Genomic DNA, 13,748 nt, shown 5'->3' with positions numbered 1-13,748 from the left:
GGGACAGCGGGATGGCGGCGTTCCGCCTCCCCGCTGTCCCCCGAGCTTGTGGGGCTGGCGGTGGGGCTCTCCTGAAGCCTGGAGAGTGAGAGGGGTCGGTGCACACCGACCCCTCTCGCTCTCCAGGCTTCAGCGAAAGCCTGCATTCGCCCCATAGGACGCACACACATTTTCCCTTCATTTTTGGAGGGGGAAAAGTGCGTCCTATAGGGCGAAAAATACGGTACTTCCAGAGTTAATGCTGAATGCATTATTTCTGGTAAATGAGCCACCATAGCCGCCAGAGGGCCATGAAAATTTGTGTCCCGGCCTCAGTGCTGTATACCTGAAGGAGCGTCTCCACCCCCATTGTTCAGCCCGGACACTGAGGTCCAGTGCCGAGGGCCTTCTGGCGGTTCCCTCACTGTGAGAAGTGAAGTTACAGGGAACCAGGCAGAGGGCCTTCTTGGTGGTGGCACCTGCCCTGTGTAATGCCATCCCAGCAGATGTCAAGGAAATAAACAACTATCTGACTTTTAGAAGACATCTGAAGGCAGCCCTGTTTAGGGAAGTTTTTAATGTTTAATGCTGTACAGTGGTACCTCAGGTTACATACGCTTCAGGTTACATATGCTTCAGGTTACATACGCTTCAGGTTACAGACTCCACTAATCCAGAAATAGTACCTCGGGTTAAGAACTTTGCTTCAGGATGAGAACAGAAATCTTGCTCTAGCGGCACGGCGACAGCAGGAGGCCTCATTCGCTAAAGTGGTGCTTCAGGTTAAGAACAGTTTCAGGTTAAGAACGGACCTCTGGAACGAATTAAGTACTTAACCCAAAGTACCACTGTATTGTGTTTTAAACGTTCGGTTGGGAGCCGCCCAGAGTGGCTGGGGAAACCCACCCAGATGGGTGGGGTATAAATAAATAAATTATTATTATTATTATTATTATTATTATTATTATTATTATTATTATTATTATTTTCATCTACATTGGTTGCCAGAGATGCTTTCCCCCCCTCAGCTCTCCTACCCTGCTATTAACAATCCTCTTCATGAGTAGAAAGGAGAGCATTGCCTGTGCCTTTAAAGCAAATCCAGAGCATATTTCCCCCCTCAAAGAATTCTGGGCACTGTAGTTTACCCCTCAGAGTGTTACATTTGCCAGCAAACTACAGGCCCCAGAATTCTTTGAGGGGGGAGCTGCTCCTTGAATGTGCTTCAGATGCTTAGTGGTGTGTGTACAGTCGACTTCCAATCTCCACGCAAACTTTGGGGCATCAAATTAGGATGAATATGCTATTGGAGAGAGAAGGTTTGGGAAGAGGTTCTTGCACTCTCCTAGCAGAGCAGCACCACTGATGGCACCAGGCTGGTTAGACCTGGTTAGATTTTACATCTGCCCCCCAAACAAATGTCAAGTGAGAGTCAGTAACCATATATTGCCACAATTTAAGTGGATCGCCTGCAAGCAGCTGCATTCTCTAAAAACTAACACATTCAAATTAAGAAACTGTCACGATCCAATTGGTGCTATCCAAAAAATAATATAAAGCAGACAGCATGAACGGAGCCCCATATCTTAGGACTGTTTTTACGCAGGCTGACAGGAGACCAGCGGTTCTTGTCCCAGGATAACTGATTATGTAAACAGGCGCTAAGGCTTGACTGGGACAGGAGCCAAACTCCTCGTCCCGTCCTGTCAGAGGCTCCGCTGTCAGGGATCGGTAGACACAGAGTAGCATATGTGCCCCTGTTTCCTGGGTGTGAACTTCTTTTCTCCTCAGATTCCCCCCTCCATGCGAAATGCGATGCCTTAAAAGCCACTTGCGTGGGTGATCTCACGGCTGTGGCAGGAGAGGGACGGAGGGGCTTGTTAGTAGGAACATCGCGGTCTCCATGGCTTCTGCTTCTGTGCAGGAAGGCTGAGCAGCTGGCAAGCGGCCTGGCTCTTCAGGCTTCCTGCCACCTTAGAATCATCACAAATGGGGTTGTGGTTCCTAATTCTGGGAACAGGGCCGTGATGACCAGCCTTGCAAATCAACTGGGGTGACTCAGAAGCGAAGGCCGTGTCTGCACTATGCATTTGAAACAGTTACATGCCACTTTCAAGAGCCACGGCTTCCTCTGAAGAATCTTGGTAACTGTAGTTTGTAAAGTGTGCTGAGCAATGCTTTTTTTTCTTTAAAAAAATGTTTAGGGGTTGAAATATACTCGGAGTCCTGTAGTGATTTCATGCTCTTTATTGCAGCTTGTAAAACAGTGATTGAATTGACCCCCAAACCTCAGGCTTTTATATACATTATTTACACAATGAGTCCTGTCTGATTGGCTGATTAACTTCTTCCTGGAGCCTGATTGGTCTTTTCCTGAAAGCCAATCAGTTATTGCATTCTAGGATCCTACTTGCCTATTGTTCTAGGATCCAAGGTTAGTACATAACAGGGTTACTCTCATTTTGATTCAAGAAAATCACCATTTTATAGTTCAAATCGGGGGAAATAAATACAGTATTACCTCATGATACACAGCTGACAGCTCACAGTAACTTCCACATTGGCATGAGGTTGTGTACGCTAACATCTTCCTGACTTTCATCAGTAAAACACCACACATCCACATTTCACACTGCTTCACACATTAAATGCTCGCTTCCGTCTGAGACTCAGGAAACACCGGGAAAGGAAATGAGGCCGCCATCGGGGTAGCAACGGAACTGAATATTCACCATGCTCCCTACTAGATGGAATTTTTAAATTTTGTTTAGACCATGCTCCTGTTAGATTCACAAAATGTTTAGGGGTATGTGTACCCCTGCATCCCCCCAGAAAAGAAGCACTGGTGCTGAGAGGTGTTAGGAGACCCCCCCATATTCCTCTCACACTGCCACAATTCCTAGAGTGCTTTCAACAATGAATCCCTCTTCCCAAGAAACACTGGGGACTGTAGCTCTGAAAGGAGAATTGTGGTCTCCTAACAACTCTCAGGGACGCGGATGGTGCTGTGGGCTAAACCACAGAGCCTAGGGCTTGCCGACCAGCAGGTCGGCAGTTCGAATCCCCGCGACGGGGTGAGCTCCTGTTGCTCGGTCTCTGCTGCTGCCAACCTAGCAGTTCAAAAGTGCAAGTAGATAAATAGGTACCGCTCCAGCGGGAAGGTAAACGGCGTTTCTGTGCACTGCTCTGGTTCACCAGAAGCGGCTTAGTCATGCTGGCCACATGACTCGGAAGCTGTACGCCGGCTCCCTTGGCCCGTAAAGCGAGATGAGCGCCACAACCCCAGAGCTGTCCGCGACTGGACCTAATGGTCAGGGGTCCCTTTACCTTTACCTTTAACAACTCTCAGCTCCCTTATAATAGACCAGCAATATTTAGAAAATCACAGGATCCCCATTCCTCCATCAGGGGCGAAGAGCAAGGTGGGACCATCTCTTACATCAGAGATGGGGCAACTGTGGCCCTCCAGATGTTCTTGGATTCTTGACGCCCATCAACACCAGCCAGCATGGTGAATAGTCAGGGAAGATGGGAGATTGAGTCCATCAACTTATGAAGGATCACAGGTTAGCCTCCTCTGCTTTGCAACTTACAAACGTGGTAGGAATAAAGTCTTGTGTGTTGTTGTCTTTCAAAGGACAAAACTATCCTCCCGCATCTCTTCAGATCTACCGATCCACCAGTCCCACAATCTGGACCCCAAGGAACCAGCATGTCCACCAGCCAATGGAATGAAAGGCAACAGAGGTTATCCTGATGAGAAGATGACCTCGGCTGAAGGGGAAAGCAATACCCAGGGGTGGAGGACAGCTGCTTTCTTGTGGTTGTTTGAGGTTCAGTGAAAAACACGTGCTTCCCTTTTGTATCCTGGCTGTAAAGTGGGTGAGGTTATCAAACATGAGGAGAGGTCCTAGTTGAATTGTAAATGAAGCTGGCAGTACCCAACCAAAGCCCTTTGTAAGAAGAACAGACGATGTCAGAAAGAGCCAGCTCTCACCAGCGCTGTGTGCATATCAATATGGGTCTTAAGAGAATGCATGAAAGTTTACCTCAGACCTACGGAGAATCTGACTGTCACAAGGATAGCTTTGATGTGGGAATTGTGAATGAGTTGGTCAACAGTGCATGGATTATTATTATTATTTTTAATACTTTTTATTGAGTTTTCAGTTTTTTACATTTCAAAATAAACATTTTGCAAACTTTAAAATATCCAATGACTTCCCTTCTTCTCTTTCCATTGTTCACACGACATATCATACATTCCTGTATATTTTACTATAACCAGTCAAATCAATTTTCAACTTTTACATCAATCAAATATTGTTTACTCTGTTGAATTTATCTTAATGCTGCCAGTGTTTTCAGCTGTGTACATATATTCAATAAATATTTTTCACTCTTCTTTAAATGTATGTTCTTCTTGCTCTCTTATCCTATGTGTTAAGCCTGCAAGTTCTGCATATTCTAACATCTTAAGTTGCCTCTTTACATGGGACCTCTCTCACTTTCCATTTTGGGGCTAAGAGAACGCGGGCTGCTGTTGTTGCATACATAAATAAACTTTTTCTGGCACCTGAGGATTTCTGTCTGGGTTATTCCCAACAAAAATGTCTCTGGTTTTTGGGGGGAGGTAAATTTAAACATTTTTTCTTCAACTCATTATAAGTCATTCCCCAATATTCTTTTACCTTTCTGCATGTTCACCACATATGAAAAAAGTTCCTCCCATTTCTTTACATTTCCAACAAGTATCTGATTCTGCTTTATACACCTTAGCCAACCTACTCGGAGTTAAATACCGTCCATGAATCATTTTCAAATAGTTCTCTTTCAGAGAATAACACACAGTAAATTTCAAATCACTTTTCCAAAGTTTCTCCCAGAGGTCTAGGTCTATATTGTGTCCTATATCTATTGCCCAGTGTGTCATCGATGCTTTAACTAGCTCATCTTTTGTTTCCCATTCTAATAAAAAATTATACATTTTGGATAGGTGTTCACCCTTATTTTGTAACAGTTCATTTTTAAAATTGTGAGCGTTGGTCCAAAACCGCCCTTCTTTTTGTCTACCTTACACATATCGTATATCTGATGGTGCATAGATTCTAGATACGGCTTCGTTTATTATATTTTTTACATTTTGCTAGAAGTTTCTCACCCTTCCCCCCTCCCCTTTGGAGAGGGAAACATTGGCTGGCATCCAAAGAAATTCAAGTTCAGCAAGGGTTGGTTTTAAATTCAGTTTTCTCTGTAGAGCAAGGAGTGGTGTGTTGTTTGATGAAAAGCTAAGGCTGTGTTCACAGTCCTGTTTACTGTGCCTTTACAGTGCTGTGGGTTTTTAAATTTCTGTGTCCACACTGTGTTATCCAAAATGTGAAGATGGCCTAAGGCTGCTTCCTGATGGCAACGCATTGCAGGAGATAGTGATAGCCTCCAACTTAGACAGCTTTCAAGGAGGATTCAGACAAATTCACGGAGAAGACCATTGATAGCTACAATTACTAGCCACGATAACTATGCTCTGTCCCTTTGGGATGCGGGTGGCGCTGTGGTCTAAACCACTGAGTCTCTTGGGCTTGCCGATCGGAAGGTCGGCGATTCGAATCCCCGCAACTAGGTGAGCTCCTGTTGCTCTGTCCCAACTCCTGCCAACCTAGCAGTTCAAAAGCACACCAGTGCAAGTAGATAAATATTTACCACTGTGGCGGGAAAGTAAACAGCATTTCCGTGTGCTTTGGTTTCCATCACTGTGTCTTACTGTGCCAGAAGCGGTTTAGTCCTGCTGCCCACATGACCTGGAAAGCTGTCTGCAGACAAATGCCATCTCCCTCGGCCTGAAGGCAAGATGAGCATCGCAACCCCATAGTCGCCTGTGACTGGATTTAACCATCCAGGGGTCCTTTACCTTTACCTTTTTTTTTACCTGCTCTGTCACTTTAGGCCTCCAAGCCTCTGGCACAGATATGATGGGGCATGGTGGGAGCAATGTTGTGGGGAGGGGGAAAAGGGGGAGTTCAAATTTTGAATTTTTATGTTGTGAGCCACCCTGGGAGCTTCAGGTGAAGGATGGTATACAAATTTAAATAAATAAATTTTGTGTTTATTTTTAATAGGGACGCGGGTGGCGCTGTGGTCTAAACCACTGAGCCTCTTGGTCGGCGGTTCGAATCCCCACGATGGGATGAGCTCCCATTGCTCAGTCCCTGCTCCTGCCAACCTAGCAGTTTGAAAGCACATCAAAGTGCAAGTAGATAAATAGGTACCGCTCCAGCGGGAAGGTAAACGGTGTTTCCGTGCGCTGCTCTGGTTTCGCCAGAAGCGGCTTAGTCATGCTGGCCACATGACCCAGAAAAACTGCCTGCGGACAAACGCCGGCTCCCTCAGCAAGTAAAGCGAGATGAGCGCTGCAACCCCAGAGTCGTCCGCGACTGGACATAATGGTCAGGGGTCCCTTTACCTTTAATACAAAGAATCACCCAACATCCATGACACATAGTCTTCGTAACAGTAGCCTTTGATAGACATCCTCTGTGGGTTGGTCTAATGCAGAGGAGGGGAATCTCATGCTCTGATGGGTTGGGAATCAAATGTGGCCCCAGGCCTCTCCATCGGTCTCACAGAACCTTCCCCAGTCCACACCTTGCTTCACCCCCAAAATGTTTTGGCTCAGCTGGAATGAATCCTTGAACTCTGATAATACCTCTCTCCATGGAGGATGAGGTGGGGTGACTGCATGTAGAAACTCGCCTTCTGCATCAAGATGGATTTTACATTAATTGCTCTGTCCATTTTATTATTATTATTATTATTATTATTATTATTATTATTATTATTATTATTGCCTCCCACCACTGGTTTGTGGCTTTTGGAAGGTTGCCCAGCAGGGAATGCAGACTCCAGTCCGAAAAAGTTTCCCCACCCAATGTCTAATGCCCTTTCAGAGCTATCTGTTGCTCCATCATGTGAAAGTGAGTTCCACAGTTTTAGCTGTGCACCATTGCAAAGAAGCACCCCGGATGTCATGGACTGGTTAGAGGCAGAGGAATGGTGGCAGGAACCAACTGGGGAACCCCTAATGGGAGAAGGCTCAGAGACTGGGGATTGGTGGTGGGATGTTAATGAGTGGTCAGAGGGAGAAGACTGGGAAGAGGAGGTGTTGGAAGCTGAAGTGGTAACAGGGCTTAGTGAGCGGGGAGAGTTTGTGGCAGAGAGAAGTCCAGAATCAGAGGCAGAAGCTGAAGCAGGAGAGGAGGGAGGCCAAGAGGCTGGTGCAGAGTCAAAGGTGTTTCCCCCTCCTTCTGCAACAAGCTCCTTTCCCCTCTGGTCTCCCAGAACCAGTAGAGGCATGAAGTGGGAGGAGCAAAGACAGATATGCAGGCTTAGTCTTCAATTGCTTGGGGGGGGGGTAACCCTGGAGAGGAAATAACATAGCCAGCTGTGGAGAGGCAGGGACCTTTAGTCTCAGAAACTGATCCATGAGGCAAGACCTATCAGGGATGAGTTCCTGTGCTCACTGGGCCTGACACTCTTCCAAGTCTGTGCATATCCTGTCCTTGCTAATAAAGTGTTAACTTCAATGTGCACAGTGTGATTTACTGCTGGCTTGCTCCTGTCGCTGAATCTTCCCACAAAATCTGCTTCATTGGTTGACGTACACACACATACCCCTTTGTCTTCTACTGTTATGAAAGAGGGAGAAGCCGCTGCCTTGTTCCGGGTCATGGATTAACTCTACGCCCCTCCTCATCCTTCCCCAAAGATGCCAAGTGACAAACAATGGGCAAAATTGTCTTTCCGATTTGCCAGGGGTTGACAAAGAGCCACTCGACCTGCCGCTGAGCCATTAGTTGCAAAACAGTCAGAGAAGACTCTTTTGCTCTTTTGCTCAGACATATTATCTAAGCCCTTTAGGGGACGCCTGGGGAGCTAGAGCAAGTATCTATTCTCTGAGAGTCGCTTTTTTGTTCTGATTCTGCTTTAGGTTTCTTTTCTTCTCTTCTCTTCCCTCTCCCCACCCTCCCCTTCCCAAACCTCCAAGTCGAGTTCATCTTTATTCATAAAGCATGCCATGTCGCTTTAAGAAACAGCTACCTTAAGCGGCAGGTCCTAAGGAACCGGAGACCAGGGAGCAATCAAGTAAGGACTTGCACATATAATATTTGCTATATTTGCATCCTGTCTCCTTCCCTATCCCTAAAAGATCAGGAAGATCAGGGTGCTTCCCCCCCCCCCGCGGCCTCATCATCACAAGGACCCTGTGAAGTAGATTAGGCTGATAAATAGGGACCCAGTGAGCTTGGCTTATTACAATTATACCCCACTTTTACTACAATGAGCCCAAGAGTTAGGGATAATAATAATAATAATAATTTAACTCTGGGCGGCTTCCACAAAATATTAAAATACAATAATTCATCAAATATTTAAAGCTTCCCTAAACAGGGCTGCTTTCAGATGTCTTCTAAAAGTCAGATAGTTGTTTATTTCCTCGACATCCAATGGGAGGGCGTTCCACAGGGAGGGCGCCAATACCAAGAAGGCCCTCTGCCTAGTTCCCTGTAACTTCGCTTCTCATAGTGAGGGAACCGCCAGAAGGCCCTCGGCGCTGGACCTCAGTGTCCGGGCAGAACGATGGTGGTGGAGACGCTCCTTCATGTATACTGGGCTGAGGCTGTTTTAAAGGTCAGCACCAACACTTTGAATTGTGCTCGGAAACGTACTGGGAACCAATGTAGGCCTTTCAGGACCGGTGTTATATGGTCTCGGTGGCCACTCCCAGTCACCAGTCTAGCTGCCACATTTTGGATTAGTTGTAGTTTCCGGGTCCTCTTCAAAGGTAGCCCCATGTAGAGCACATTGCATTAGTCTAAGCGGGAGATAACCAGAGCATGCACCACTCTGGCGAGACAGTCCATAGGCAGGTAGGGTCTCAGTCTGCGTACCAGATGGAGCTGGTAGACAGCTGCCCTGGACACAGAATTGACCTGTGCCTCCATGAACAGCTGTGAGTCCAAAATGACTCCCAGGCTGCACACCTGGTCCTTCACATGGATTCCTTCCCAGAATTTCATTTTCACAACAACCTTATAAGTTAGGCTGAGAAACATTGATCACCCAGAAAGCTTCACAGCTGGGAAAGGCTTGAACTCTGCTCTTTCCCCTCCTAGTCCAATTCTCTCACCTTCACACTATATTGGCTCTCTGTGTGATGATAGTTGCAGTGGCAAGGGATCAGTACCAAGGACAGCTCATGGAGAAGTTCATAGCCTGGCTGAAACAGCCTGAGATGTTGCTTCAGCACTTGTCAGTTGCCAATTGAGGACTGAAATTGCACTATGGGGACGAGAGTGGTTTTAACTGGACGTTCCTGGATAATACATGTTCACAGGTAAAATGATGCTGTTCTGAGTAATATCAAAACAAAAAAAATTTTTCCTTCCAGTAGCACCTTAAAGACCAACTAAGTTAGTTCTTGGTATGAGCTTTCGTGTGCATGCACACTTCTTCAGATACACTATAGAAGATAGATACAGATAGAAGTGTGCATGCACACGAAAGCTCATACCAAGAACTAACTTAGTTGGTCTCTAAGGTGCTACTGGAAGGAAAAAAAATTTTTGTTTTGACTATGGCAGACCAACACGGCTACCTTTCTGTAACTGAGTAATATCAGGAAGCCTTGTGTGCAGAGTAGACCCACTGAAATTGCAATAGACCTAAATAACTTGAATCTAATGATTTTGATGGGTCTGCTCTGCACATGACAAACATCATAGCTGTCATAATGCATAGGGTTTTTTTAAAATAGAAAAAGAAAATTACTTGGCTTGTTTGTTTTAGATTGAGTGCATCTCAGTTGCTGCTTGATGCAATATTAATTGCCTTCCTTGTTTTCTCTTTGCTGGAGACAACCGCCGCATTGCACAGAACAAGCCATTAGAGTATCCGAGGAACAGAAGTCATTCAGTTTATTGTAATGGTATATTTCTCACTTCCTTTTCCAACAACAATCCAAAAACAGCAACGAGATCGTAATTCCCTTAATGAGCTTGAGTATTGCTCTGGTACCATGGTGAGATTGCAAGCACTTGTGGCTGGCAAATGCCTAACATTTTTCAGCTCTTTGTAGGGTGATTAGAGCCCATAAGAAGGAGATATGGGAATGGTAGGCCAAAGCTGGGAAGGATTCTCTTACTTAAAAGAGAGAAAGAGAGACAAGACAACAGGACTTGGTCTCAGCATATAATTAAACTGTGGAACTTACTATATGCTTCTGAAACATGGACCACTTATAAACGCCATCTCCAGCTCCTTGAAAGATTCCATCAACGGTGTCTCCAAAAAAATTTACACATCACTTGGGAAGACAGGCAAACTAATATCAATGTACTGGAAGAAGCAAAGATCACCAGTGTTGAAGCAATGATTCTTCAACATCAACTTCATTGGACTGGTCATGTTGTGCGGATGCCTGATGATCATCTTCCAAAGCAACTACTCTATTCCGAATTTAAAAATGGAAAGCGTAATGCTGGTGGACAACAAAAGAGGTTTAAAGACTGTCTCGAGGCAATTCTTAAAAAAATGTAGTATAAACGCTGACAACTGGGAAACACTAGCCGGCGAGCGCTCCAGTTGGAGAACAGCCTTTACGAAAGGTGTCATGGGCTTTAAAGACACTCGAACTCAGGACCCAAGGGAGAAACATGCCAAGAGGAAGGCACACTTGGCAAATCCACACGGTTATCAACTCCCACCCAGAAACCAATGTCCCCACTGTGGAAGGACGTGTGGGTCCAGAATTGGCCTCCACAGTCACTTATGGACTCATTGTTAAAACCATGTTTATGGAAGACAATCTTACTCGGCTACGAGTGATCGCCAAAGAAGAAACCGTGGAACTCATGTCCACAGGAGGCAGTGATGGACACCAACTACAATACCACAAGCAAGCCAGATGAGTGCTTGGGACACATATTTTTAGGGGTAATAATAAGCCCACATGCCCTCCAATAGATATATCCCAGAATCTCTTGCAATGCACATAGGACACTGTGGCTCAAGTACTGCCACACATGGGAAGCAGTGGCAGCTGGTTCCATTGACACTTGTAGGGTGGGAGGCTGGGAGGCCAACAGTAGGCGGCGCCAGAGCCAGTGACAGGCAGAGACACCCTCTGACTGGTTGTACACAAGAAGGCAGGCGGGTGGAGGCTGGTTGATGGCAGAGGTTGTTGACATAGCACCCCATTGTCCTAATGGACCAGGCTCCACTGATGGGGAGGTATAACTAATTTTGCCTGGGGGCTTGCAGTGGAGGAAGAGCTGTTAATTTGGCAGTGGGGAAAACATTGCAATCAGATGTACAGGAAGTGAACAGAAGTGTACATAACCATTGTGCGATATAAAAAGGTAAAGGGACCCCTGACCATTAGGTCCAGTTGTGGCCGACTCTGGCGTTGCGGCGCTCATCTCGCTTTATTGGCCTAAGAGAGTTGGTGTACAGCTTCCGGGTCATGTGGCCAGCACGACTAAGCCGCTTCTGGTGAACCAGAGCAGCGCACAGAAACGCCGTTTACCTTCCCGCCGGAGCGGTACCTATTTATCTACTTGCACTTTGACGTGATTTTGAACTGCTAGGTTGGCAGGAGCAGGGACCGAGCAACGGGAGCTCACCCCATTGCAGGGATTCGAACCACTGACCTGATTGACAAGTCCTAGGCTCTGTGGTTTAACCCACAGCGCCACCCGCGTCCCATATTGTGCAATATATCACGTGGAAAATGGAGCAAGTTTGTTCCCTCCTGCTCTGGAAGTCAAGACCCGAACCAATGGATTCAAGTTAGAAGAAAGGAGATTCTGACTCAACATCAGGAAGAACTTTCTGACAGTAAGAGCTGTTTGGCAGTGGAACGGTCTCCCTCGGAAGGTGGTGGACTCTCCTTCCTTGGAGGTTTTTAAGCAGAGTTTGGATGGCCATCCTCCATGGATGCTTTAGTTGAGATTCCTGCATTGCAGTGGGTTGGACTAGAGAACCCTTGAGGTCCCTTCCAATTCTACAATTCTATGATTCTATTGTGGAGCATCAGCCACAGATGCATTTGAGCAGACATGGTGGGGCAGGTGAGTCCTTGCTGCTTCCTAGAAGGGAGAAGGATGAGGCAGCATCAAGGTCGGTGCACTGCAGATGTGCTGCTCCTGCTGATGTGTTTGCGCCACCCTCCCTGCCACCTCACCCCTCCCAATAACTAGCAGTGACTCACCTGACCGGAGGACAGACCAGAGCCTTCCACTCCATCTCTTGCAGCTTTTAAGTAACTCATCTCAGGCCTCAGGTCTTATCAAATGCTTTAAATGAAGCCATTTAAAAATATGGTGATTGATTGATTTTATTTTTTTGCAAACAGCAGCCTGAAGAGTTTGAAATGGCATCTGGCATCAAAACTGATTCTACGGCTAAATGCAAGATGGATTGATATATAATTGCTGTCAACAAGCATTTGTATTGCAATTTACAAGAGGGACCTGCAGTACAATAGTGCAATGTGGGGCTCCCCTATTGAGGTTTCCAGCAAGGCAGCCATGCTACAAACCATCCCAAAAACAGACGGTCAGTGTTCCGCTACATCCTCGTTGGGTTTTCTAAAAGTTTGTGTACTTCTGCAAATCCTGGACTTTCCCGAGCATGCTGGTACCTGCTCCTTGTTTTCCAGTGGGACCGTTTGGGCTATGTAGTGGTTGTTACTCTGCATATGAGTTCATCATTAGAAGGGTAAAGGTAAAGGTAAAGGGACCCCTGATCATTAGGTCCAGTCATGGCCGACTCTGGGGTTGCGGTGCTCATCTCGCTTTACTGGCCGAGGGAGCCGGCGTACAGCTTCTGGGTCATGTGGCCAGCATGACTAAGCTGCTTCTGGTGAACCAGAGCAGCGCACAGAAACGCCGTTTACCTTCCCGCTGGAGCGGTACCTATTTATCTACTTGCACTTTGACGTGCTTTCGAACTGCTAGGTTGGCAGGAGCAGGGACCGAGCAACGGCAGCTCACCCCGTCGCGGGGATTCGAACTGCCAACCTTCTGATCAGCAAGTCCTGGGCTCTGTGGTTTAACCCACAGTGCCACCCGCATCCCTTCATTAGAAGGGTACTTTGTCTTAATATTGCTGCACACCAGCCCAATCTGAGCGGTGTAACATTGCCAAGGTTCCAGGCACTTTTCCAGGGTCTGGGTTAGCTTGTTCCAGCAAGGCAGTTCCTATGAATGTCATGCACGAGACGTGTCCTTCTCGAAGCCTATCAGTGACCTCAATAACTCCTTTTATTTTCATTTGAATAGCATTTCTAGGGTCTATCGGGTCCCAATATCATCATATTGCAAAATTACCCGGCTCCTCTTGAGGGTCACTTTGATCCACACAAGAGTCTGCAGATACTTTCTTGTGTTACTAAGGTCTTCCCATGGGAAGCAAGATGAATGCTTTGTGAGTTTGACTGACCCAAATTGGTCTCTTTATGCTACTTATGGATATAGCAAAGCTATGTATGGGGTAGCAAAGCCTTGAATTGACTGAATCTCCTTCAAGGAGACATAAGAAATGGAGCAGGCTGAGTCAGCAGAATGGTGAGGGTCTTTGGAACTCGGGTCTCAGGTGGCTTCTACATCATTGGAATGATAGCGGATGGAAATAAACAACAACAACAAAATCATTTTTCCTCAATGGGCAAAGGATACAACTGAACGTCCTGACTTCATTTTTGAGAAGAAGGA

Source organism: Podarcis raffonei, chromosome 14 (assembly GCF_027172205.1).
Source record: "Podarcis raffonei isolate rPodRaf1 chromosome 14, rPodRaf1.pri, whole genome shotgun sequence".
NCBI classification, from domain to species: Eukaryota; Metazoa; Chordata; class Lepidosauria; order Squamata; family Lacertidae; genus Podarcis; species Podarcis raffonei.
Note: the sequence above shows the minus strand (reverse complement) of the source record.